The following is a 26,728-nucleotide window of genomic DNA, read 5'->3' as shown; positions in this document are numbered from 1 at the left end:
ACATAAGAAGCATCTTAACAAGATTCTCGGAACAGCTAAAAGAGATTTTGACAAGAGAAGAATAGAAATGTTAATGTACAAAGACGGTAGCACAGTGGTTAGCACTGTTGCTTCACAGCGCCTGGGACCTGGGTTTGATTCTCGCTTGGGTCGCTGTGCGGAGTCTGCTCGTTCTCCCCATGTCTGCGTGGGTTTCCTCCGGGTGCTCCGGTTTCCTCCCACAAGACCGAAAGACGTGCTTGTTCGGTGAATTGGACATTCACGTGTGACAATAATAAAGATTATTATTATTACAAATATGACATTTTGACAAAGGCATATGAGATACTTGCTTTTACCGAGGCATAGATAACAAAAGCAGAGAGATCATGTTGGAGTTGTATAGAGGTTTGGTGAGGCCACAGCTGGAGTGCTGTGTGCAATTCGGGTCAGCACATTATAGGAAGGATGTGATTGCACTGGAGCAGGTGCAGAGGCGATTCACTGGGATGTTGCCTGGGATGGAACATTTACGTTATGAAGTGAGGATGGATCGGCTTGGGTTGTTTTCGTTGGAGCAGAGAACACTGAGGGGCAACCTGATCGAGGTGTACTAGATTGAGGGGCATCGACAGAGTGGATCGAGAGCAGCTGTTCCCCTCAGATGGAGTGTCAGTCATGAGGGGACACAAGTTCAAGGTAAGGGGCAGGAGGTTTAGGGGGGATGTGAGGAAAAATTGCTTTACCCAGTGAGCCGGGGCCCTCCGGCCTCAGAGCCCCCAGAGGACGGCTGCCAGGGGCATCAAAGGCCAAGGGACAAGGGAAGCAGCTGGCTGCCTCCTCCTCAGATGTGCATCCTGGGGAGACACTAGACGTAGTGGCGGAGCTAAGAGGACCAAGCACATCGAGGATCATTGAGGGCACCGAGGAGGGGGGGACAGGATAGGTATGAGGGGTGGGGGGGGGGGGAGATGCACCATTGGGAGAGTAGGGACCTGTATTGAACAATAAACATCTTTGTGCACAACCAGTAGGAAGCCTCTGTCACTTTCTACCGCAATGCATCACCGCGTGCAGGTGGTGGGTGTGAGCGACCACTCAGCAGACAGGCAGGGATCAGACTATGGCATAGATTGAGGAACACCAGCACTCAGCACTCTGTGGGTAATCATCACCCCCTCTGCCCTCGACAGTGACCCACTGATAGTGCCGACACAGTCCCAGCACCCTGGAGGGATGTGACACATACCTTGGTAGAGTGGGAAACGGGGATGGTGGGTGGGTAAGAATGCAACAATGCACCAGGCCATGTCCGCAGTAAATTGGGCCAGTATAAGAGCCTCCTTGGCCCTCTGGGCTTGCTGGACCCCCACCACTGCCGCCTATACTGCAGCCTCCGGCTGGGCCTCAGGTTCCTCCGCGGTCTCGTCCTCCGGCTCCTGCTGGTCCGGCGCCTTCTCATCATCCTCATCCCCAGCCCCAACTACTTGTCCTCCTCCTCATGACCCTCAACCTCCAGCTCGTCGCCCCGCTGCTGTGCAAAGTGGGCGACCCTCCGAGCGGTGAACTGGAGGGCACCTCAAGAACGGTCGAGGCATCGGAACTGCATCTTGATGCCGATGCACTGCTCAATGACAGCCCGGGTGGCCCGTTGTGCCGTGCCTCCGCTTTGGCCTCCGGCTTCTGTTCTGGCTTCATGAGCCAGGTCCTCAGTGGATATCCCTTATCCCCCAAGAACCAGCCACACATCCTGAGGTGCTCCTCGAAGAGGGAAGAGATGACCGACTGCCCCAGGATGTAGCTGTCGTGGACTCTAACGGGAAACGTGCATTATCTTCATCTGGTGGTCGCAGACGAGTTGAATGTTGAGGGAGTGGAACCCCTTTCCGTTGATATAGAGCACCCCCAGATGGCCTGGTGAACACAGGCAACATGCTTGGCATCTAATTCTCCCTGGACCTGTGGCATCCCGGTGATGGTGGCGAAGACTGCTGCCCGGGCATCTAGCTAGGCTTGGTCCATGTAAAAGCGACGTAGTCTTCCGCCTAGACATACAGGGCATTTGTGACCTGCCAGATGTGCCTGGGCTGTGACCTACGAGATACCACACATGTCCCCACTCGAGCCCAGGAATGATCGCGAGGCGTAAACGTTCAGGGCTGAGGTGACAGCCATCGGGAGTCCTTCTCCACGTGGTGCCACACCATCTCCTTGTTGAGGAGGAGCCTCCTGCGGCACGCACTGTCCATCATTTGTTCAAAGGACCAGTGGCACCTGTACACCCTGGGCCGTGCGGGACTCCTTCTCTGGGTCCCTCCCTAGCCTGATGGATGGCCGTTTCCTCAGGGTGTGGGATGGATCCGGCCGCAGACCCTGTGTAGCACCATCGATCACACACGAGGCGAGACGTAAAGAACTTCAATCGAGGCTTTATGGAGCAGACTTGTTCGGACTTGTTCCCCCGCAGCTCAGTCACAGAATGCAGCTGCGGGGAGTAAAACGGGTTCTTATACCCCGCCTATTTGGGTGGAGCCCAGTAGGTGGCAGATCCAATCGGGACACAGCATCTGTCCTCCAATAGCTCCTCGGCATTCATGGTGTACCGTATTACCCCTAATACATACCACCACACCCTGTACCCTGTTAACCCGCTCACACCGTCATCCGGACCAGGTGCTGGTCCCCTCCCATGGCACTCACCCACCCTTCGGCTGTGGGCATGTCCCCAGAGCTGTGTCCCTTCCGCTGGGTGTTCAGATGTTGGCTTCTGCGTGTGTGGTGTTGCCTCCCGCAGTGTTCTGGCACACTGTTCCGGCATCAAGGTGTGATTGGGATGCTAGGCAATGATGCCCACATGCTACATGGCCCGCCCTCCACGGGAATCCACTTAGCATCTGTGAAGTGCTCACTTAACCACGATTGCCAATTCCCTATGAGCAATGGCCTTCAGCCACTTGGCCAGAGGCCTCGACAGTCGGTGGGGGTTATGGGTGGTCGGTGGGGCAGACGGACAGGGACAAGGGTTGCCCCAGGAATGGGTACCCATGATCCAGGTGTTGGTATGGTGGTGCAGTGAGCGGTTGCCCCCGTTTGCCCTCCCCAGAGCCCCCACCACCTTCCCATGGTGACCTACCCCTGCAGAGGGTCCCCCCACCTCCAGCTGAGGGTCCCCCATCTGCCGGCAAGCACAGGGGCAGGAAGCGTCTCCGGGTCCTTTGCCTGCGAGCGAGGATGACTACTCACCTCCTCAGCTGCCCACAGAAGCCCTTCCACCAGGTTCTCGTTTTTAAAATGGCGTACTAATCGGCGCCATCGTGACCACTTGCTGAGTAGGCCACTGAATGACGGGAGACCATTGGATGTGGGGAGACTCCTGTTAATTGTCTGGAATTGGGGCTTAAGTGGTGATAATTGGGTTCTTGCCTCGCTACGGCGAGATCTTGATTTTGCCTACAGGAGCAGGCCGGTTGCATCGTAAACTATTTGGAGCCTGGCGCGGTTCTCGTTTTTAGCCACTCCCGCTATTCACTGGCCTTGTTTTGCTTGAGTGAGAGCGTAACGAGGCCGGAAGATCGCGCCCGAGGTATTTCCATTGTCTAATTTTGTATGAGTTTTAGAATGTTTTAGGTTGAAACCATACTGGTCTGAGCTCAATTTGTGTTTGAATGCACAAGAGCTGCAGAGAACACTCAATGTTTGCAAAGTTTTCAACAATTCCAAAGCTGGTTCAAAACCCCAGCGGATGAAAAGTCTGTGAATGTCATTAATGTGTTGGCACGGGTATACTAAAACAAACATTGAAAATGAAAGTAAAACCATGAGGAATTAAGCTTATCCTGATCATATGAGGCCATACGTTAAAAAAAACCCAGGATTTTCATTATACTTTGTTTCTGACCTACAGTACCGATTATTGATCAGGATTCCAGGAGACTGGAATTGTTCAGCTGTTTACAAGCTAAAAAAATGAGGTTAGGACCTCTAAATGTATTTTTGTCTATTCCTACATGCTGCAGGAACAGATTGGCAGTAATAGAGGTGAATTTCTAGGCTCTGATGGGGGTGAACATGGATGCAGGCTGACTTGCAATTTCATGCGACTGCCAGGTACGCTGGTACCCCAGCACCATTCTACACCGGGCCATTTTCTCAGAGGTGGGATTGGAGGCTGCAGGGCTACCTGCCCGTTAGTGCTGAGCAGCAAAGAAGTTAGAAAGAGGAGGCCAGCAGCTTCGGCTGTCTTCTGCCTCTGTGCATGAGATGGCAGCCCTGCTATTTTTTCAGTCCAGGAGGGCCTCTAACCTCCAGCTTCAAGAGCCCACTCAGGCCAACAATCAGCCAATTCAGGAAAAATCACCGCCTCATGTCTGTTCATAAACTGCAGTCTTCTGACTTCTTTTTTCTCTGTTGTTGGGTTCGTGAAGCTGATGGGGAAAAGCATAGCCTCACAGGAATTTTCTTTGATTTTTCTTATGTAAACGCTATGACCTCCAGGTGATGGTTTAGTTTCCCAATATTGGATGGCTCTCAGGCTGGGCGGTGAATTTATTATATCAATAATCCACCATTGTATCTGTGCTATGCTGTTGCCCTTGTATTTGTATCTGTGCTCTGCTGTTGCCCTTGTGGGCTCCACCTGTGGGCCATTGTATGGCATTATCCATAGGGGAACATGTTGGGGCCTGTATGGGCTCCGCCCATGGCTCCTCCCCTTGAAGGGAGGTATAAAGAGCAGTCGACCTGTAGGGGTTCTCAGTGTTAGATCAGTCGCAGGCAAGCATTGTTCTAGTTGATTAAAGTACGAAGTCTTACAACACCAGGTTGAAGTCCAACAGGTTTGTTTCGAAATGATTCGAAACAAACCTGTTGGATTTTAACCTGGTGTTGTAAGACTTCTTACTGTGCTCACCCCAGTCCAACGGCGGCATCTTCACATCATAGTTGATTAAAGCCACAGTTTATTTCTACTCATGTCTCGAGTTAATTGATGGTCGCATCAATTTAATCAACGACAACGCAACTATGGAATCGGCCCTCAAACCTGACCGACTGGAACTCGATCCGCTGGCCGCGGAGGTGAAAGAAATTTTTTCGCACTGGCTCCGCTGTTTCAAGGCCTATCTCGCCGGCTCTCCACGTCTTCTGTCACCGACGAACAGAAGCTGAGCCTCCTCCACGCACGGGTGAGCCATCAAATCTCTGTTCAACTCGAGGAGGCCTCCTCCTACGCAGCCGCCCACGCGATGCTCGAAAGCCTTTATGTACGGCCCGTGAACGAGGTATACGCGCGACACATCCTCACCACTCGCCGCCAGCGTCCCAGGGAATCGCTATAAGACTACCTACGCGACCTCAAAGTCCTCGCACGCAGCTGCAACTACCAGGCCGTTACAGCCACTCAACACATGGAACTCGCCGTCTGAGATGTCTAGGTGGCGGGTGTTCGGTCCAACTACGTGAGACAGCCTCCTCTCTGGAAGTAGCATTCCAGAGCCTTAACGCGTTCCCGGTTGACCATGCGACCCCGTCGTGGACCCCCGACCAAAGACTACCCCAGGCCTGTGCCATATGGCCGCCCGCCCACCATGGGGGGGCTGCCCTGCTATTTCTGCGGCCAGTTCCAACATCCCCGGCAGCACTGCCCGGCCCGTAACGCGAATTGCAGCAGCTGTGGGAGAAAAGGACATTTCGCCAAAGTTTGCCTGGCCAGGTCCAAGAACTCTAAACCGCAGGCCCGACACTCAGACTCACAGGCCCGCAGACCCCGCAGTGTGGCAGCGTGTCTGCTGACTCCGCCCCCTGTAGGCGTGTCATCAGCCTCGTGCTATTGGATTGGATTGGATTGGATTTGTTTATTGTCATGTGTACCGAGGTACAGTGAAAAGTATTTTTCTGTGAGCAGCTCAACAGATCATTAAGAAGAAAAGGGAATAAAAGAAAATACATAATAGTGCAGCACAACATATACAATGCCTGGGGGCAGCCATCTTCCAGCCCACACAGCACATGCGACTCACGGGGGCCGCCATTTTGGCCATGCACCCCCACGCGGCCGGCCACGTGCGATCCATGGGGGCCGCCATCTTGGACACCATCTTCCTCACCGCCCGACACGCTCGACCAACGGGGGCCGCCATCTTGGCCGCCATCTGCTATGCCGCTCAACACGTGCGATCAACAAGGGCAGCCATCACGGAACCGCCCCAGCACCTCCGACCAGTCGCGACCCAAACACCTCCAGAGTTCCATGATTACCATCCGGGTAAACGGGCACAAAACGCCTTGCCTCTTCGGCTCCGGGAGCACAGAGAGCTTCATTCACCCGGACATGGTAAGACGCTGCTTGCTCCCAATTTTCCCGACGCACCAAACCATCTCCCTCGCCTCTGGGTCGCACTCAGTGCAAATCCAAGGGTGCATTCCCGCAACCCTAGCAATACAGGGCGCCGAGTACGCCAATTTTAAATTATATGTGCTCCCAGACCTCTGCGCTCCTCTCCTATTGGGACTAGATTTCCAATGCAACCTCAGGAGCCTAACCCTGAAATTCGGGGGTCCCCACCCCCACTCACCATATGTAGCCTCACGACCCTAAAGGTCGACCCTCCCCCACTCTTCACAATCCTCACCGCCGACTGCAAACCAGTCGCTACCAGAAGCAGGTGGTATAGCATACAGGGCAAGACTTTTATTTGGTCCAAGGTCCAGCGACTCTTGCGGGAGGGAGTCATCGAGGCCAGCAATAGCCCCTGGACAGCTCAGGTGGTGGTCGTCAAGACCGGGGAAAAGAACGGAATGGTTGTAGATTACAGCCAAACTATAAACCGGTACACGCAACTCGATGCGTACCTCCTTCCCCAGATTGCAGACATGGTTAACCAGATTGCACACTACCGGGTGTTCTCCACAGTGGATCTGAAGTCTGCATACCACCAGCTCCCAATCTGCCCGGAGGACCGCCACTTTTCCATTTCCTCCGGGTCCCCTTTGGCGCCACGAACGGGGTCTCGGTGTTCCAAAGAACAATGGACCGAATGGTGGACCGGTACGGGCTGCGGGCCACATTTCCGTACTTGGACAATGTCACCATCTGCGGCCATGATCAGCAGGACCACGATGCCAACATCCACAGATTTCTCCGAACCGCCCAAATCCTTAACCTCACGTACAACAAGGAGAAATGTGTTTTCCGCACAACCGGACTAGCCACCCTCATGGCCTATGGGCCATTGTATGGCATTATCCATAAAGGAACATGTTGGGGCCTGTATGGGCTCCGCCCATGGCTCCTCCCCTTGAAGGGAGGTATAAAGAACTGTCGACCTGTAGGCAGTTCTCAGTGTTAGATCAGTCGCAGGCAGGCACTGTTCTAGTTGATTAAAGCCACAGTTTATTTCTACTCATGTCTTGAGTGAATTGATGGTCACATCAGGCTGGTCAGTGGAACTCTGTCAATGCAGTTTCCCTTGGTGCCACTCAGCTTTTTTAGTGCTAATGTCACCAGACAGGCCAGAAATTGATTCCCGAGGTGAGGACCATCACCTGTGTAAGAAGATTCTGGAGCCACAATTATTTTGCTCTGTAATGTGTGAGAGTTACAGGAACAAAAAACATTCTCTTAAAATTTCTTTCCCCTTTTAAAGAGTTGTTATAAGAGGTGGTGCTGCATTGGTGCAGCCATTACATTCTTTTGCATGCCTAAGAAAATTTCACAATTAGGTTACCTTTGTGACTGGAATATTCATGTGAAACTGATGCAACTTAATAAAGCTATTAATAAAAAATGTTAAACACTCAATAAATAAAAACATTCAAAGGGATAGTTGAATGTTACAATAGCTTTCGCAGCATGGCCCACAAAAGGGCTCAAATACTGTACAACAATCCACATCTATTGTTCTTTGGAATTTATATTATCTGAAAAGAGAGGGAAAGTTCACGCTGCTGCATTGTAGCATTTTAGCCAATTAAACTGAAATGTCAATCTTTACATTTAAACAATGAGCACATAATTACTCTTTAGAAATGATTCAAAATAATTGGAAACCTTACTGAGCAAAAGAATAAATCTGTCTAAAGCATAAACAAAACCTCGATCTGAAATGCTTTTCTAACAATATGTTTATACCCCAAGTTAAAACATCACAAATATTACTTTGGAACTGCTGATTTAAGTTTTCTAATTGTAAGTCAGCATCTTCTTTGAATTTTTTTTAAGCACTGATCATCGTGCTTTTGTTGCAGTAACAAAGGAAATATTCAGTGACAGAAGAATAGAATTTGCCAGATCTGTGTTGGGACCAAACAGATCACAAACACAGCTGTGCTAATCTTCTTTAGCTTTCATGCTCTAATAGATAAACACAGAAAACATGAATGCTGCTATTATCAGGATTCATGTTTTACCAGAATTTTAATCAGTGGAATTTTTTAAAGCCTTTGCTGGATGTGCCTTTTGTCAAAGAATGGGATAGGTTTCGAGAAAACTACTTTCTACCTGCCCCAGTCGAGCTTTATTTTTACGTTTTGACATAGGTTATGGGGAAGGAGCAAAGGAGTTGTCCTAATTGGATAGCTCTTTCAGAAAAAAAAGCAGCACAAACACGATGGGCTGAATGAGCTCCTTCGATGCTGTACGATTCCATATATTGTGATGCTGTCCCCAATGCATCGATTTGTATTTATGTGTTAATATTTAATTAATTACATTAGGTAATAATGAATAAAATGGTTTCATCCATACAAGTCACTAATGCAGTATTTTTGTGATTAGAAAAAGAGGACTTTTTTTGCTATTACCTCTATATTCCTAATTACTATTAGGTTTTTAAAAATATATTATCAGAATGCCAAATTAAAGTACTCATGTTTATATTAAAGGTCTCTTTTATAATTCATGGGATTATATTAAAAATCAGGAACTTTAATTCTTTTAAATATTGTAATGTATTAATATTTCATCTTTATGACAAAGGTAGTAATTATCAAAAAATCTGAGATGTGAACATTAACATCTATGTGAAAGAAAATCCATAATGATTACCTATTTGCCACAATATTTTATTCATTTACGAGTCTATGAATTAGAGTGTTGGCAAATGTTGAATGCATATTTGTAATGACATTTGCAAACAGGAAGGCCAAACAATCATCTGTCATACATGCCATTTCAAATTATATACAACATTTATTTGTAGGTATTAAACTATTATAGCACACAGTATGAAACTGAGGCAAAATGTATTTACCAAAATATCTGACAAAACACACAGCAAGAAAGTAAGTGTAATGGGCAAGTATGAAGATAATTTCTCAACTTTTGCTCACTTAACAGAGATGTATTTACTTCACTGAGCATTTCCCTACCAATTTTTTTGGACAGTTGCCACTTCACTCATTTAGAATTATATTATGCAAGGAACTGAAAGAAAATCAAGAACAAAAGGGTTAGCTGGGACTGACCACACAGCTGAAACAACTGTTGGTTTCTACTGTGATTCTTTGGACCATTCATTCCTTGAATCTCGAATAGCTGAGTGTATGTGTGTTCATTTTAAAGAGAATAGGAAATAGGCATGAACCTTGTTTCGGATTGCATTTCTAATAAAGCCTACAACCTCCATTTGTTAAGGAGCAGAGGACATGCAAAATAAACTGTAATGCCTATTCAAAATTGTTCAATTCCTGGTCTTCCACACAGCCCCAATTCCCAATTTTCCCATACAGTCGCTAGGCATTACTTCCTTAATTTTTTCATGTTTGTTTCACCTCACCCACTCTTTGAGTCCTTGCATATTATATATAACTATCCAGCTGAGATCAAGATGATCTCCTCTCAGGTCTTAGCTGTTGCTTTCTATAATAAACAGAAGGATACTCAACTTTTGATTTTTTGTCTTTTCCGACATTATTTCTGCTCAGGCTGTGGACAGAACCTTTAATATACATTGCCGATGTTTTGTGAGCTACATCAATGTTCAACAATACTAGAATAACTGATAAAAAAAGATGGGTGGGGGGGGTTATGCGGTATTTATTTTTGGTAATATTGTGAGTGTTATTTATTATTGATTACATCGACCAGCAGTTTTATGGTTCAATATTTGACTTCAACCATTCATCCTTGTGCACAGATACTTCATAAAGGAAACCACATGGCTCCCAGTGTGATACAACACAGAAACACTGAATGTACCCCACGTCATAACTTGTAGTGTTATGTTTCGTGTAAATATTGTGGCACCTCAGGTCTACTGTTCTGTACAATTTTCATGAATCCATTCTTCTGGAGCCAATTTTTAAATTTCTGCAAATACTTGTTTTGTAATTTATTTTAATATTTTAAAATAATTAACAACTAAGAAAAGTATGGTTTGTTAGGGTGAATTCAGAGAAGGTTGAGATGGGTTCCTTTTAACAAACTTACCAGCATTGTTTTTGAAGATATTACTGACTTGGTGGCTGGATAAGTGCTGATAATATCACAGCAAAACACTTGGATTTTCAGAAAGCTTTTGATTACGTTCCAAATTGGTGGTTTTTGGTTCAGGTAAAGAATCAGTTTCCAACATTGCAACAGCGGCTAAACTTCAAAAGCACTGAATTGGCTATAAAACACATTTGGATGTCCTGAGGTTATGAAAGGTACTATATAAATGCAAGCCTTTCTTTTCATTCACAGGCATTGAAATTTGGAGATAAATAGATAAAAATAGGAAACACAGAATGTTTAGAGCCTACGACAAAAGATAAAAATTGTAAAAATAGATGCTTTTAGGTTTTGCAATACTTTCTGTTCAGTGCTTATTTACAGGCAATGCTCAGTACCTTTGTGTTGTTGTATTGTCTGGAAGAGTATATTTCACGGTTTTGTAATATATTGTGGTTTCACTATGCATCTGTAATATGATATTCCCATTACCTACAATGGAATATATTTTCAAACTGGGATCCATGAATCTGACAGGGCCCATAAAGATATCCCAGGGGAGTTGTGAGGTTATTAGTTTTCTGTTTATCTGTAGTTGGACATTTAAGGCACTGTAATTCCTATGTATTGGGAATTCTGTACACTGCGTGCGTTTTTCTTATTCTTAGACTTAGCTTGACTTTTATTTTGGTAGTTGTGCATTTTCTATAGTAATGCCACTTTTTCATTAAGATACTTTATGCTACCTTTCAGAAGTTAAGACAAAAAGCATGTCAGTATTTTCAAGACATCTCTAAAGCTGCTGCACTGTAAATGGTTACAGAGAAGAGTAGAGATAAAGCTATGAAGAATTTAAATATGGGAATAAACATTCTAAATTGAAGGCATTGAGGGACCATGAACCAATGTCGGTGACTGAGTGCAGGATAAACAAGTGGAACCTGGTGTGGGATAGAATACAGGCAGCAGAATGTAGGATAGGCTGAAGTTTCCAGAAAGTGGCAGATGGGTGGTGGAGCAAGAGAAGACTGAAATAATCAAGATTAGAGGCAACAAAAGCATGGATGAGAGTTTGATTGGAAAATCAGCTGAGACAGTGGGTATAGACAGGCAATGTAGGTGGTCTTTGTGATAGAAAGAGTATAGGGTCGAAAACAAGGATCGGGCTCCAATAGGATGTTGAGTTTGTGAACTTGCATCAAAGAATAGTACTTCACTAAAATGAATGTGCTTCCAAGGTGCATACCCATTGCATATGCCCTATACAGCTTACGAAAGAGCACAGCATTGATGAACACATCTACAAAGGCACACAAGAAGGTGTGCAGAATTCAGTAAGCTGTAAAGTGAAGCAGTGACTAAGAGTGGAAATTTAGTGATCTTCTGATGCGCCTGTATACAGCCAAGGAAGCACTTGCATATTAGAACACATGAAATATGCAGGAAAGAAGCTGATGTGCATTTTACCATTTACCTTCCCAATGCTGCTCAGCAAAGTGACCAGTAAATGCAGTAAGACCATTTAAACATACTTGAATTATTTTCGCAGAATTGAACTCAGCTGCAATGTTGATATTGTAAAAGCCATATTTTAAATTTGAAAGAAATGTAGGTCCTGGGATGAATACTGACTAAGTGGCCTCCATCTGAGTGAATCAAGTATTTTCTTTTTGCTTCTGCTTCTCAAAATACATTCTTGTTATATTTGTCAAAAAGAACTGTTCTAATTAGCATTTTGTCTGTTTTTAAGCACTTAGTTGGTGATCAGTGGAAGGTCAGCGAGGTGATTCCAAGTTGTGAAATGGCTTTAACACTCATGACTTCTGCTAGCTCAAGCATAACTAATAACCTAGCACTGCCCACCACCATCGCTGCCAATAAAGGACTAATTGTAATCAATTGTGTTCTTTTTAACATATTCATGTGATCAATTTCTCATTTCACTGAATAAATAACTTGAGTGATGGAAACTCTTGGTGACCCATTGTTAACCTTTAACTTTATTATTAATATCTGCAGTATAAATTATGTGTGAGGAAATTTATGGTCACATTTTAGGTAATTATTTGCTAGAATTTCCAGGCTAGTTGAAATGTTAGTGTGTGTGATCGTCCAGGGAACATATAACATCAGAAAAAAATAAGTTTTGCAGAAGCCAGTGATTAGTGTAATGTGGAGTTCACTCAAGAACTGAGAATAGGTTAATATTTGAATAGAACAGACTGAAATTCCAATGTCAGCATTGTTAAATATAACTGCAATATTCTTTGACCCAGGAATCAGATAATTACCAACTATTCTAGCAGATAATATTTAATAAATAGTTACTTTTGTGCCTCAGCTACTAATTAAATCTTATCCTGTAGAGCATGTTATGGAAAAAGCATCAAAGTTTATTACATTCTGAGGAAGCTTAGACAATTGGCATACAGTTATCATAAGTCCTGTGAATTTATAGGAATTTATAAGTTTGTATTTTTTTTCTACGTGCATATATATTAGTGACAACGGACAAGTAAATCAGCCATATGTTTTGACAGGTAAATCATGTTATTTTACATTTTAACATTTTTTTAAATTGTTCATGGGATTTGGGCATGGTTGGCAAAGCCAGCATTTATTGCCATTCAGAAGGTGGTGATGAACTGCCTTCTTGAACTGCCGCAGTCTGTGTGGTATGGGTAAATTAACAGAGCTGTCAGGATGGGAGCTTCAGGATTTTGACCCAGTGATAGTGAAGGAACAGCAATACAGTTCCGTGGGCAGCACAGTAGCATAGTGATTAGCACTACGGCTTCACAGCGGCAGGGTCCCAGGTTCAATTCCCGGCCTGGGTCACTGTCTGTGCGGAGTCTGCACGTTCTCCCCGTGCCTGCGTGGGTTTCCTCCGGGTGCTCCGGTTTCCTCCCACAGTCCAAAGATGTGTAGGGTTAGGTAGATTGGCCATGCTAAATTGCCCTTTGTGTCCAAAAAAGGTTAGGTGGGGTTACGGGGATAGTGTGGAGGTGTGGGGATGGGGTGGAGGTGTGGGCTTAGGTAGGGTGCTCTTTCCAAGGGCCGATGCAGACTCAATGGGCCGAATGGCCTCCTTATGCACTGTAAATTCTATGACTTCTATAAGTCAAGAACGTGTTTTATTTGGGTGTGAATTTGCAGGTGGTGGTGTTTCCTGGGAACGTGAGGGTAGATTCAGAAATGACAAATGCAGAGCAGGGAACAGGAGGCAGAAAAGTAGTGAGTGACTCTGAAAGACAGAAGAAGAAAAAGTTAAAATGTGTACAGTATAGGAATTTGGCAGTGTTAGAAGGTATAGATGTAATACAAAGAGTATCGTAAATAAAACCGATGAGCTGAGGGCACAGATAGATACATGAAATCATGATATCATTGTTTTAAAAACAAAAGTTAGCTTTAAGAGGGGCAGAAATAGCGGCTCAGCATCCCTGGAAATGGAGTTTTGAGGCCGATAGAACTGGGAATAAAAACGGTGGGAGTGTAGCATTATTGGCTAAGGAATCAGTTCCAACTGTGATGATATACTAAATGAATCATGAAATGAAGCCATATGGGTTGAGAACAGAAATTTTAAGAAGGGTCAGCCACATTACTGGGAATGCATTATAGACCCCCCCCCAAAAAAAAATAGTGAGAGGAGATGGAAGAGCAAATATGCAGGCAGATTTCTGAGCGCAATAACAGTAGGTCAATAGTAGTTGGGGGATTCAACTGGCCTAATATCAACTGGGATATGAACAGTATGAAAGGCACAGAGGACACTAAATTCTTGAACCACATTCAAGAGAACCATTTTAGCCAGTGATGTACTAGCAATTACTACAAAGATGAGAATAGTGAATAATCAAGGTTTTATTGAGCAAAGATATGTGGCCTCCTGTAACTGCTACCAGAATGGGAGCAGCACCGGCGAGCACACACATTTATACGCCACTTGCTGGGCTGAGCCAGCAGGCAGGGATTTACCCATGTACCTCTAGTACAGGAGTCTTACCGTACTACATCTAATATACATCTAATACAGTTAGTGGTGACTACCACATTCACCCCCTGTTAAAAAAAAGAGTCCGGAGGGGGTGGTAAAATTTACAAGTTCAGTCTGTCGAGGGCCTTGATCCTCCGCTGTGATCGCCTCGGTCCTGGTGGTGATGCGGGCGCCGACGTGGTCACCTGTGACTCCGGGAGCATGTTGTCCTCGTCTTCATAGACCCCGAGTGGAACCAGTGGGAGGACGGATCCTCCTGGGGCGGGGGCTGCGGTGATGTGCGCTGGGGGAGGGGGAGTAGCGCAGGGGCAACCGGAGGGGGTGTGTCGGGTGGTGGGCCGTGGGTGGGGATCCAGCTGGTGCCAGGTCCCGGAGGGAGACTGTGTCCTAGCGCCCGTCGGGGTGCGCCATGTAGGCGTACTGTGGGTTTGTTTGCAGTAGTTGGACTCTTTCGACCAACGGGTCCGACTTATGGGTCCGCACGTGTTTGCGAAGGAGTACGGGTGCAGGAACTGCCAGCCATGTTGGGAGCGAGACCCCGAAGGTGGACTTCCTGGGGAAGGCAAAGAGACGTCCATGGGGGGTTTCGTTAGTTGCAGTGCAGAGGAGCAATCGGATGGAATGGAGCGCGTCGGGGAGGACATCCTGCGAGCGGGAGACCGGGAGATTCTTAGACTGTAGGGGCAGCAGGACGACCTTCCAGACCGTCCCGTTCTCCCTCTCCACCTGCCCGTTTCCCCGGGGGTTGTAGCTGGTCGTCCTGCTCGAGGCAATGCCCTTGCTGAGCAGGAACTGACGCAGCTCATCGCTCATAAAGGAGGATCCCCAATCGCTGTGGACGTAAGCGGGGAAACCGAACAGGGTGAAGATGCTGTGGAGTGCTTTAATGACCGTGGCAGAAGTCATATCGGGGCATAGGATGGCGAAGGGAAACCGGGAGTACTTGTCGACCACGTTCATAAAGTACGTGTTTTGGTCGGTGGAGGGGATGGGCCCTTTGAAGTCCATGCTGAGGCGCTCAAAGGGGCGGTAGGCCTTCATAGGTGCGTTCGATCTGGCCGGTAGAAGTGCGGTTTGCACTCTGCGCAGACCTGGCAGTCTCTGGTGACAGCCCTGACCTCCTCAATGGAGTAGGGCAGGTTGCGGGCCTTGATGAAGTGGAAGAACCGGGTGACCCCCGGGTGACAGAGGCCATCGTGTAGAGCCCAGAGTTAGTCCACTTGTGCGCTGGCACATGTACCTCGGGATAGGGCATCGGGGGGCTCGTTGAGCTTCCCGGGGCGATACAAAATCTCATAATTATAGGTGGAGAGCTCGATCCTCCACCTCAAGATCTTATCGTTTTTGACCTTGCCCCGCTGTGTATTATTGAACATGAAGGCAACTGACCGTTGGTCAGTGAGGAGAGTGAATCTCCTGCCGGCTAGGTAATGCCTCCAATGCCACACAGCTTCCACAATGGCCTGGGCCTCCTTTTCGACAGAGGAGTGCCGAATTTCGGAGGCATGGAAGGTGCGGGAAAAGAATGCCACGAGCCTGCCTGCCTGGTTGAGGGTGGCGGCCAGAGCTACATCCTATGCATCGCTCTCGACCTGAAAGGGGAGGGACTCGTTGACCGCGTGCACTGTGGCCTTGGCGATGTCTGCCATGATGTGGTTAAAGGCCTAGCGGGCCTCAGCCGTCAGGGGAAAGTCTGTGGACTGAATGAGTGGACAGGCCTTGTCCGCATAGTTAGGGATCCACTGGGCATAATAGGAGAAGAACTCCTGGCATCGTTTCAGGGCCTTGGGGCAGTGGGGGAGGGGGAGTTCCATGAGGGAGCACATGCGGTCGAGGTCGGGCCCTAGAACTCCATTTTCCACAACATAGCCAAGGATGGCTAAGCGGTTGATGCGGAACACACACTTCTCCTTATTGTACGTGAGATTAAGGAGTTTGGCGGTGTGGAGAAATTTGAGAAGGTTAGCGTCGCGGTCCTGCTGATCATGGCCACAGATGGCGACGTTGCCTCGGTACGGGTAGGTGGCCCGCAGTACGTACCGGTCAACTATTAGGTCCATCTCACGTTGGAAGACCAAGACCCCATTAGTGATGCCGAAGGGAACCCGAAGGGAGTGATAGAGGTGGCCATCTGCTTCGAACGCAGTGTATTGACGGTCCTCCTTGCAAATGGGGAGCTGGTGGTAGGCGGACTTCAGGTCCACTGTGGAAAAGACCCGGTACTGTGCAATCTGATTGACCATATCAGATATGCGTGGGAGGGGGTACGCGTCGAGCTGCGTGTACCGATTAATGGTCTGACTGTAGTCAATGACCATCCTGTGTTTCTCCCCAGTCTTTACTATTACCACTTGGGCTCTCCAGGGGCTGTTGCTGGCCTCAATGATGCCTTCCCACAGAAGCCGCTGGACCTCCAACCTGATGAAGGTCCTGTCCTGGGCACTGTACCGTCTGCTCCTGGTGGCGACGGGTTTGCAATCCGGGGTGAGGTTTGCAAACAAGGAAGGTGGATTGACATTAAGAGTCATGACGCCGCATACGGTGATGAGGGTAGGGGTCCACCGAATTTTAAAGTTAAGCTTTGGAGCTGGCACTGGAAGTCCAGGCTGAGTAACAGGGCAGCGCAGAGGTGGGGGAGGACGTAGAGCCGGAAGTTGCTAAACTCTACGCCCTGGACGGTGAGGGTTGCGACGCAGTACCCCCGGATTTCCACAGAATGGGATCCAGAGGCCAGGGAGATTTTCTGGCTAACGGGGTGTATCGCAGTGGGGTGGATGAAGATGTCCGTGCTCCCGGAGTCAAAAAGGCAGGAAGTCTTGTGCCCATCGATTTTCACCGTTGTCGTTGCGGTTGCGAAGTTGTGGGGCCGGGACTGGTCGAGGGTGATCGAGGCGAGCTGCTGCTGATGCTGGGAGGCCCCATGCTGGTCAGCGGTGGTGGCAGGTGATGAGCAGTCAGGCGAGCTTCCCGACAAGCAGGGGTCCTGAGGCGCCGTCCAAAATGGCGCAAAAATGGCGGCACCCACAGGGCGCACATGGCGGGCGACATTAAAGATGGCGGTGCCCACGGGCCACACGTGGGGGTTGTAGGAACGCTGGGCCTAGAAACAGCGGCGACCGACCGGGCCTGGCACACAGCAGCAAAATATCCCTTCTTTCCGCAGCCATTGCAGGTTGCCGGGGGTGTTTGTTCTGCCCGCAGAAGTAACATTTGGGCCCCCCCGGAGTTGGCTGGCTGCCGCACGGCGCAGGCTTGCGGTGGGCTGGGGTTGGTAGCTGGTGGGGCCCACAATGCCCATGAGGGTGGCCACTGTTAACGAGTTCACGAGCGGCCTGGTTCCCGCAAGATCAAGCGTACCCCCCTCCAATAGGCGCTGGCGGGTGTATGCCGACCCCATGCCCGTAACAAAAGCATCTCTGATTAAAGTTCTGTATGCTCGACTGCCGAAACTGCCTAGCAGTCACAGTTCCTCTCCAGGATGTGCAGGGCACGCCAGAAATCATCTAGGGACTCACCGGGGAGTTGCTGTCTCGTGGACAGGAGGTGCCTGGTGTATAGTTTGTTGACCGGCCGAACCTAATGTCCTTTCAGGAGTTCCATTGCTTCAGCGTAAGTGGCGCATCCCGGATAAGAGAAAAAAATGTCAGTGCTCACCCGTGAATAAAGGACCTGGAGCATCTGTGCGTCCGAGGTTTCTTCAGCGGATGTTCGGAGGTAGCTTTCGAAGCAGGCTAGCCAGTGGTCAAAAGCGGATGTAGCGTTGGCTGCTTAGGGCTCAGCTGTAGGCGATCAGGCTTGATGTGAAGTTCCATCATTTTAAAATCTTTGCACAATAAATTGATGCACTATCAATTACTACAAAGACCAGAGTAGTGAATAATCGAGGCTTTATTGAGCAAAGATGTGTGGCCTCCTGTAGCTGCTACCAGAATGGGAGCAGCACCGGCGCGCACACACATTTATACGCCGCCTACTGGGCGGAGCCAGCAAGCAGGGATTTACCCATGTACCTCTAGTACAGGAGTCTTACCATACTACATCTAATCTACATCTAATACAGTTAGTGGTGACTACCACAGCCAGCCCATAACTAGCTCAATAAGAGGGAGCACAATTCTAGATTTAGTCTCAGGAAGTGAGCAGGTCATGATGAAGTAGCAGTGGGGGACCATTTTTGAGATAGTGACCTTAATACAGTTAAATTCAGCATCACAATGAAAAAGGACAAAAATGGAACGGGAGTAAACATTTTAAATTTTAAGGAACTGAGCGGTGATCTGGCGAAAATGAATTGGTTACAGCTACTCAAAGAGTAATCAGTGACACTGGGAGGCATTCAAAAGCAAGATTCTGTCCTCACAAAGGAAAAGGGCGGTATTGCCAAATCTCGAGCCCCTGCTTCTCTAGAAGCATACAGGGTAAAATAAAACAGAAAAAGAAAGTTTATGACAGTCACAAAAAACTAAATACTGTAGAAAGTCTAAAGGAGTATAGAAAGTACAGGCGTGAGGGAAAAAAGGAAATTAGGAAAACAAAGAGAGGATGTGAAAAAACATTGACAGCTAAAATCAAGGCAAAGCCCTAAAGATTTTTAAATCAGTACATTAAAAGAAAGAGGATAACCAAGGAAAGGGATGTACAAGGTAACGTATGCATGGATGCAGAAGATGTGGGCTGGGTTTCTAATGTCTTGTCTTTACAAAGGAGAGGGATAATACAGACATTCCAGTTAAAGAAGAGGATTGTGAAATATTAGATATAATGAGCATAATGAGAGAGGAAGTACTGAGCGACGATCATCCTCGACCCAAAGAGAAAATGCTGGAGAATCTCAGCAGGTCTGGCAGCATCTGTAGGGAGAGTAAAGAGCTAACGTTTCGAGTCCAGATAACCCTTTGTCAAAGCCCGATTTTTCACAGACACCCGATTCTCTGCTGTATTGGGGACTCTGCTACCGGTGGAGGGTGGCGGGGAATGCAGCCAATGTTAACACTAAGAGTTTGATAAACCTAACACCAGTCTGCAGTTTTTCTGCACTTTGCAAGTCGTTACAAAGCATTAAGCTATTTTGTAAAGATTGCTGACTCTCCATAAGGGTATACTTTACTGCTGTGACAGTTTACAGCTGGTTTATTGTACAGATTTTGCAACATTTTATTACCATTGATTTATATGCGTAATTAATAATTATATTGTATAGTAGAGCATTAATGACCCAAAACATTAGGTGCATTACTACAGGAACATTGAATTAAATTAATTTGTATCACCGCACCCTAACCCTAAAGCAGTGGAACCCTATTAGAAGCAACCTCAAAAATTGGGACTGTAATCTCCTTCAGTTTGCATTTTAGAGTGTACGGAATATTTATTAACAATCCTTTTCAGCGCATTTTCTATTTTAGAAGGCTAACATTTCAAGTTATTCTGTAAGCTGTTTCAAATATCCACATAAATGACTACCTCAAGGCACAAGGGTGTGGCAAAAGTCTCTCCACGAGTATGGACAACAACACTTATGAAGCTCCGCATTAGTCAAGGCAAAATAGTCTGCTCGTCCGCCAGCCCCTCCTCCAGCTTAAACATTTACTGACTCGAGGTTTACCATGGCTGCAGTGCGTACTGTCTTCAGAATGCACCAAGGTAGCAGGTGCATAGGAATGCCATTAGTTCCAACTTCCCCCTCTGGGACACATGCCGTCACACTTCGAACATATATCACCATTTGTTCAAGATTGCTGGGTCAAAATGCTGGAATTCCTTACCCTTCAGCTCTGTAGGTGCACCCTCACTAACAGACCACCACCGTCTCAAGGGAAGCTAAAGAGTGGGAAATAAATGATGATTGAAAAACAGAATACGGGGGATTTTGGAAATCTGAAATAGAAACAGAAAATGCTATAAATGCTCAACAGGTTATGACAGCATTTGTGGCGAGAAACAGAGTTAACGCCTATATGCCACTAATAATTTCTAAAGTCGCAAAATGATTTGGCTTGAATGCTGCAGTGGTAATGACAGCCAAACTGTCATCGTTACTTCACTGAAACTAAGCAAGTTTGGGAGTCTACATTGTTGCTAACTTTACCTTAGTTTAATTGCTCTGTTTTATCACCTTTGCTCTTGAGTCGCCAGGTATCTTTATGATACCGCCACGTGGTTCAAGTCCGAGTACTGATCAATAATCCAATACACCACTTAGTAAGATTTAAATCAAAGCACGTTTATTATACACAGTAATCACTACTCATGCATAAATTCTACGTCTAAGCTACTTCTACAGCTAACAGGCCTATACTTAACTTGGAACTGGCCCGCCAGGTCAGGGAAACAAATGGCCTTTCATTCGGGTTCTGAGTCTGCGGGATTCGAAGTTGGTACAGATTGGTAGCTAGGAGCGCCTATCTCATAGCGAGCGTTGAAGTAAGACTTACTGGATATCGGCGGCGGCTGAACCGGTCACTGTCAAGGGTTGGTTGGCGTTGCTGAGTGACCCGGTCAAGAAGAACGATTTGAACTTGGGCTTAATTCTTATAGTCCCCAGGGGCTTCCCACCTTTCGGGGCGGACCCTGTACCTGGTTCCAAGTGATTGGACTTTTGTCCCAATCACTTGGTTCGATTTTCTCCAATGCTGGAGCGGTTCCCTGATCGATGGGCGGTCCTGAGGTGGTCGTTCACCTCCCTTTGTGTAGGTTTCTGCTGACGCCAAAGAGTCTGGTTTTGCTTTGTGTGTCTAAATGTTGCTCATTGTTCCCGGGGATTGCTCATTAGTATGCAGATGGCTGGTGTTTTGTTATGCTGATGGTTGCTGGTATCGATCTTGTCTGGCCTTTCCAGAGGTAAATACAAACTCAACCTGCAGCTGCTCGTTTGTGTCCTGTTGGCTGACTTTCCCATCAGCCTTTGCCGTTCGCCATTTTAAATTGGGAGATAGCCAATTTTAAATCGTGAGTTAGCCATTTTAACTGGCTACAACATATGTTCAGAATAACAATGAATGGAAATACTGAAGTTGGTGTCAGTGCTTCTCCAGAAGATGCACTGCTGAGGTCACACCACAGAGCAAACAACGGAAAAATCTGTGAACTGACAAGTACCACTCTCGCTAAACAAACCCTTGAAAAGGTGATACCTTGGTGAATGGAGAGCAATTGCTAAACACCTCCCCTGGCCCTGAAAATCTAATCTTATAATTCTTGGACAGCCAAATTTCTCCACATGATTGAGGAAAAAATTCACATACTTTTAATTTAAAAAAAAAAAAATCTTTATTTTTACCTCTTAATCCTATCATACATCACTTATTTCACAATTTGAAATTTAAAATGAAAATTAATATTGAAGTACAGACCAGCCATAATTTAACTGAATGGTGCAATAAGCTCAAGGGTCTGAATGAGCAACTCCTTTTCCTTTGTAACTCCAGAGTTTATAACCCCATATTTTGCCTGCACAATGGGAGTGGTAAATTTTGTCAAGATACTCAGATAAACATCATGGTGCAAACATACATTTTTGCTCTTATTAGCCTTAGTTTTATTAGCTCTAATTCTGTCACCTTTGCTCACGAGTCGCCAGGTATCTTTCTGATACCGCCACATGGTTCAAGCTCTAGTTATGATTAATAATGCAGCACACCGCTTAGTAAGAGTAAAATCAACGGTCATTTATTATATACAGCAATAAATACTTATACAATAATCCTACTTTCTAGACTACTACCAACCACTACCGGCCAATACTTAACTTTTGGGAATGGCCCACCAGGTCAGGGAAACGAATGGCTTATCGAATTGGATCTGGCCTGCGGGATCCAAAGGCTGATACGGGTCGATGGCTAGGAGTCTCTATCGGGTAGCGATCGCTGGAGTCAAACTTACGGTTTCTGGTTGATGTTCTTGCGAAGGTTGCGAGCAGGAGAAGAAGGGAGAGAAGGGTCGATCTGAACTTGGCCTCTATCTTTATAGTTCCCAGGGGCTTCCCGCCTCTCGGGGCGGACCTTGACCCTGGTCCCAAGTGATTGGACTTGGTCCCAATCACTAGGTTGGGGCAGCACGGTAACATTGTGGATAGCACAATTGCTTCACAGCTCTAGGGTCCCAGGTTCGATTCCGGCTTGGGTCACTGTCTGTGCGGAGTCTGCACATCCTCCCCGTGTGTGCGTGGGTTTCCTCCGGGTGCTCCGGTTTCCTCCCACAGTCCAAAGATGTGCAGGTTAGGTGGATTGGCCATGATAAATTGCCCTTAGTGTCCAAAATTGCCCTTAGTGTTGGGTGGGGTTACTGGGTTATGGGGATAGGGTGGAGGTGTTGACCTTGGGTAGGGTGCTCTTTCCAAGAGCTGGTGCAGGCTCGATGGGCCGAATGGCCTCCTTCTGCACTGTAAATTCTATGATAAATTCTATGATATGCTCCAATAATGGGGCTATTCCTTGATCGGGGGGGTGGTCGTTCACCTGTCTTTGTCTCAGCCACTGCTGGCGCCGAGAGGTCTGGATCGGCATTCAATTGCTAATTTGTAGCAATTGTTCCCGGGGATCGCCGATTAAACTGCAGATGGCTGGGTTGATGTGCTGCTAATGGTTGCAGGTATCGATCTGGGCCGACTTGGACTTCCGGTTGCGGCTATGCGGAGCTAAGCCGCACGATTCGGCAGCTCCCACGAAAACGGACTTTCGGGCTTGATAGAAGAACCTCAACGGATCTTTTTTCACAGCCAACCCGTGGGGAAGAGAGGAGAGAGGTCCCCTACTAACTTGTATGGACCGGACCCGCAGCGAAACGGCCAAAAAAGTGGCACTGGAGCAGCGGGAGAAGAGAGGGAAAACAAGCAAAATGGCGGCGGCTGGGGACAAAGAGGAGATGCAGGAATTCATCAAGCGCTGCTTCGAGGAGCTGCGTAAGGAGATGGTGGCGCCTTTGTTGGCAATAATTGAAGGACTGGGGGCAACCCAGAAAGCCCACGAGGTGAAGATCCAGGAGATCCAGGACAAAGTGAGTGAGAATGAGGACTATCTCTTGGGCCTGGCGGTGAAAGTGGAGCGGCACGAGGCGCTACACAAGACGTGGGCGGGAAGACTCGAAGACCTGGAGAACAGGTCGAGGAGGAATAATCTGAGGATCCTGGGTCTCCCAGAAGGAGTAGAGGGGGCTGACGCCGCAGCATATGCGGGAACAATGGTCGGGGCGCTGATGAGCGCGGAGGCCCCCCCGGGATTGCTGGAGATGAAGGGGCGCACCGAGTGCTGGCGAGGAAGCCCAAGGCAATTGAGCCGCCAAGGGCGATGGTGGTGAGATTTCACCGGTTTACGGACAGAGAGAGGGTCCTGAAATGGGCCAAGAAGTGGCGGAGCAGCAAGTGGGACAACGCAGAGATCAGAATATACCTGGACTGGAGCACAGAGGTCGCTCAGCGGAGAGCGAGTTTCAACCGGGCCAAAGCGGTGCTGCATCGGAAAGGAGTGAAATTTGGAATGTTGCAGCCAGCGCGACTGTGGGTTACACATAATGGCTAACACCACTACTTCGAAACGCCCGAAGAGGCATGGACCTTTATACTAACTGAAAAGTTGGACTCTAATTGAGGGTTTGTGAGGGTGGGGGGTGTTTGAGGGTTAAAGTACGATGGTTGTTGTATATAGGGGGTCAATCACGCGCAGGGAATGTTATATGGGCTGGGGGGAGAGAGACAAGGCCGCGACAGGAGCTGCGCCAGAGGGGGCGGGGCAGGCTTTGGAAAGCGCGGGACCGCTCCAGATCAAGGACGGGAAAGAGGCCGGCACCGGCCAAGGTGCTCAGTGGGTTTATGGATCAGATGGGGGAAGTGGACCCATGGAGGGTTGTAAGACCGCAGGCCAGGGAATTTTCTTTCTTTTCCCACGTGCACAAGGCCTACTCCCGGATAGATTTCTTTGTTCTGGGCAGGGTGCTCATCCCGAGGGTGGAGGGGACGGAGTATTCGGCCATAGCCGTTTCGGACCATGCCCCGCACTGGGTGGAAATGGGGCTGGGAGAGAAGAGGGACCAACGCCCACTGTGGCGGCTGGACGTGGGACTGTTGGCAGATGAGGTGGTGTGTGGGAAGGTGAGGGGGTGTATCGAAAGGTACTTGGAGGCCAACGACAACGGGGAGGTGCGAGTGGGGGTGGTATGGGAGGCGTTGAAGGCGGTGATCAGGGGAGAGCTAATCTCCATCAGGGCTCATAGGGAGAAGACAGAGGGCATGGAAAGGGAGAGGTTAGTGGGGGAGATTTTGCGACTGGACAGGAGGTACGCAGAGGCCCCGGAGGAGAGATTACTTGGGGAAAGGCGACGGCTCCAGACGGAATTTGACCTGTTGACCACGGGGAAGGCAGAGGCACAGTGGAGGAAGGTGCAGGGGGTGACCTACGAGTACGGGGAAAAGGCCAGTCGGATGCTGGCACACCAGCTCCGTAAGAGGATGGCAGCGAGGGAAATAGGGGGAATCAAAGATGGAGGGGGAGCCACGGTTCGGAGTGCAATGAAAATAAACAAGGTATTCAAGGCCTTCTATGAAGAGCTGTACAGATCCCAGCCCCCAGGGGGGAAAGAGGGGATGAGACGATTCCTAGACCAACTGCGGTTCCCGAGGGTGGAGGAGCAAGAGGCGTCTGGTTTGCGGGCACCAATCGGGTTGGAAGAGCTGAGTCAGGGTCTGGGGAGTATGCAGGCGGGGAAGGCTCCGGGGCCGGACAGGTTCCCAGTGGAGTTCTATAGAAAGTATCTGGACCTATTGGCCCCGCTACTAGTGAGGACCTTTAACGAGGCAAGAGAGGAGGGGACCCTGCCCCCGACAATGTCGGAGGCGACAATTTCCTTGATTCTGAAGCGAGACAAGGACCCACTGCAATGTGGATCGTACAGGCCGATTTCGCTCCTCAATGTGGACGCTAAGTTATTGGCAAAAGTGCTGGCCACGAGGATTGAGGACTGTGTACCGGGGCTGATACATGAGGACCAGACGGGATTCGTAAAGGGCAGGCAATTAAACACTAACATGCGGCGGCTCTTAAACGTGATAATGATGACGTCGGAGGAGGGAGTGGCGGAGATAGTGGCAGCTATGGATGCGGAAAAGGCCTTTGACCGAGTAGAGTGGGAGTACCTCTGGGAGATGTTGCATAGGTTTGGGTTCGGGGGCTGGTTTATTAGCTGGGTTAAGCTCCTCTACAGTGCCCCGGTGGCGAGTGTGGCGACGAACTGGCGGAGGTCGGAGTACTTTCGGCTGTACCGAGGAACGAGGCAGGGGTGCCCCCTGTCCCCCCTGTTATTTGCATTGGCGATTGAGCCCTTGGCCATAGCACTGAGGGAGTCTAATAAATGGAGGGGGGTGGTCTGCGGGGGAGAAGAGCATCAGGTGTCGCTAGACGCGGATGATCTGCTGTTGTACGTGGCGGACCCAATGGAGGGGATGGTGGAGGTCATGCAGACTCTGAGGGTGTTTGGGGAGTTCTCGGGCTATAAGCTCAATGTAGGGAAGAGTGAGCTCTTTGTAATACAGGCGGGGGACCAAGAAAGCAGGATAGGGGACCTACCGCTGAGGAGGGCGACGGGGAGTTTTCGGTATCTGGGGATCCAGATAGCTAGGAGTTGGGGGGCCCTACACAAATTGAATCTGACGAGGTTGGTGAACCAAATGGAGGCGGACTTCAAAAGATGGGACATGTTGCCGCTTTCGTTGGCGGGTAGAGTGCATTCGGTCAAAATGGTGGTCCGTACGAGGTTTTTGTTTGTGTTTCGGTGCCTTCCCATCGTGATCACCAAGGGCTTTTTTAAGAGAGTAAGTAGGAGTATTATGGGGTTTGTGTGGGCGAATAAGACCAAGAGGGTAAGGAGAGGGTTCCTGGAACGCAGTAGGGACCGAGGAGGGTTGGCGCTGCCAAACCTAGGGAGCTACTACTGGGCAGCAAATGTGGCGATGATCCACAAGTGGGTTATGGAGGGAGAGGGGGCGGCATGGAAGAGGATGGAGATGGCGTCCTATAAAGGAACGAGCTTGGGGGCGTTGATGACGGCACTACTGCCGTTCTTGCCATCAAAGTATACCACAAGCCCGGTGGTGGCGGCAACGTTAAGGATCTGGGGCCAGTGGAGACGGCACAGTGGTGCAGTGGGAGCCTCGGTGTGGTCCCCGATCAGGGGTAACCACCGGTTTGTCCCGGGGAAGATGGACGGGGGGTTCCAGGGCTGGCATCGGGCGGGGATTAGAAGAATGGGGGACCTGTTCATTGACGGGACATTTGCGAGCCTAGGGGCACTGGAGGAGAAGTTTGAGTTACCCCCGGGAAATGCATTTAGAT

General features: G+C 48.4%; 2 long non-coding RNA genes across 2 annotated transcripts in view; one reads left to right on the top strand and one right to left on the bottom strand.

Moving 5' to 3' along the window:
• Positions 1–26,728, bottom strand: part of LOC140430632 (uncharacterized) — a 123,923-nt gene that overhangs the window by 84,404 nt on the left and 12,791 nt on the right. The gene's annotated exons all lie outside the window — the stretch shown is intronic.
• Positions 12,900–26,728, top strand: part of LOC140430633 (uncharacterized) — a 74,845-nt gene continuing 61,016 nt past the window's right edge. The window contains exon 1 of the long non-coding RNA XR_011949475.1: positions 12,900–12,948. This is a non-coding gene — a long non-coding RNA (uncharacterized lncRNA). The remainder of the gene's footprint in view (positions 12,949–26,728) is intronic.

Source organism: Scyliorhinus torazame, chromosome 10, assembly GCF_047496885.1.
Source record: "Scyliorhinus torazame isolate Kashiwa2021f chromosome 10, sScyTor2.1, whole genome shotgun sequence".
NCBI lineage: Eukaryota > Metazoa > Chordata > Chondrichthyes > Carcharhiniformes > Scyliorhinidae > Scyliorhinus > Scyliorhinus torazame.
The sequence above is the reverse complement of the archived record's forward strand: the minus strand, read 5'-3'. Positions and strand labels throughout refer to the sequence as shown.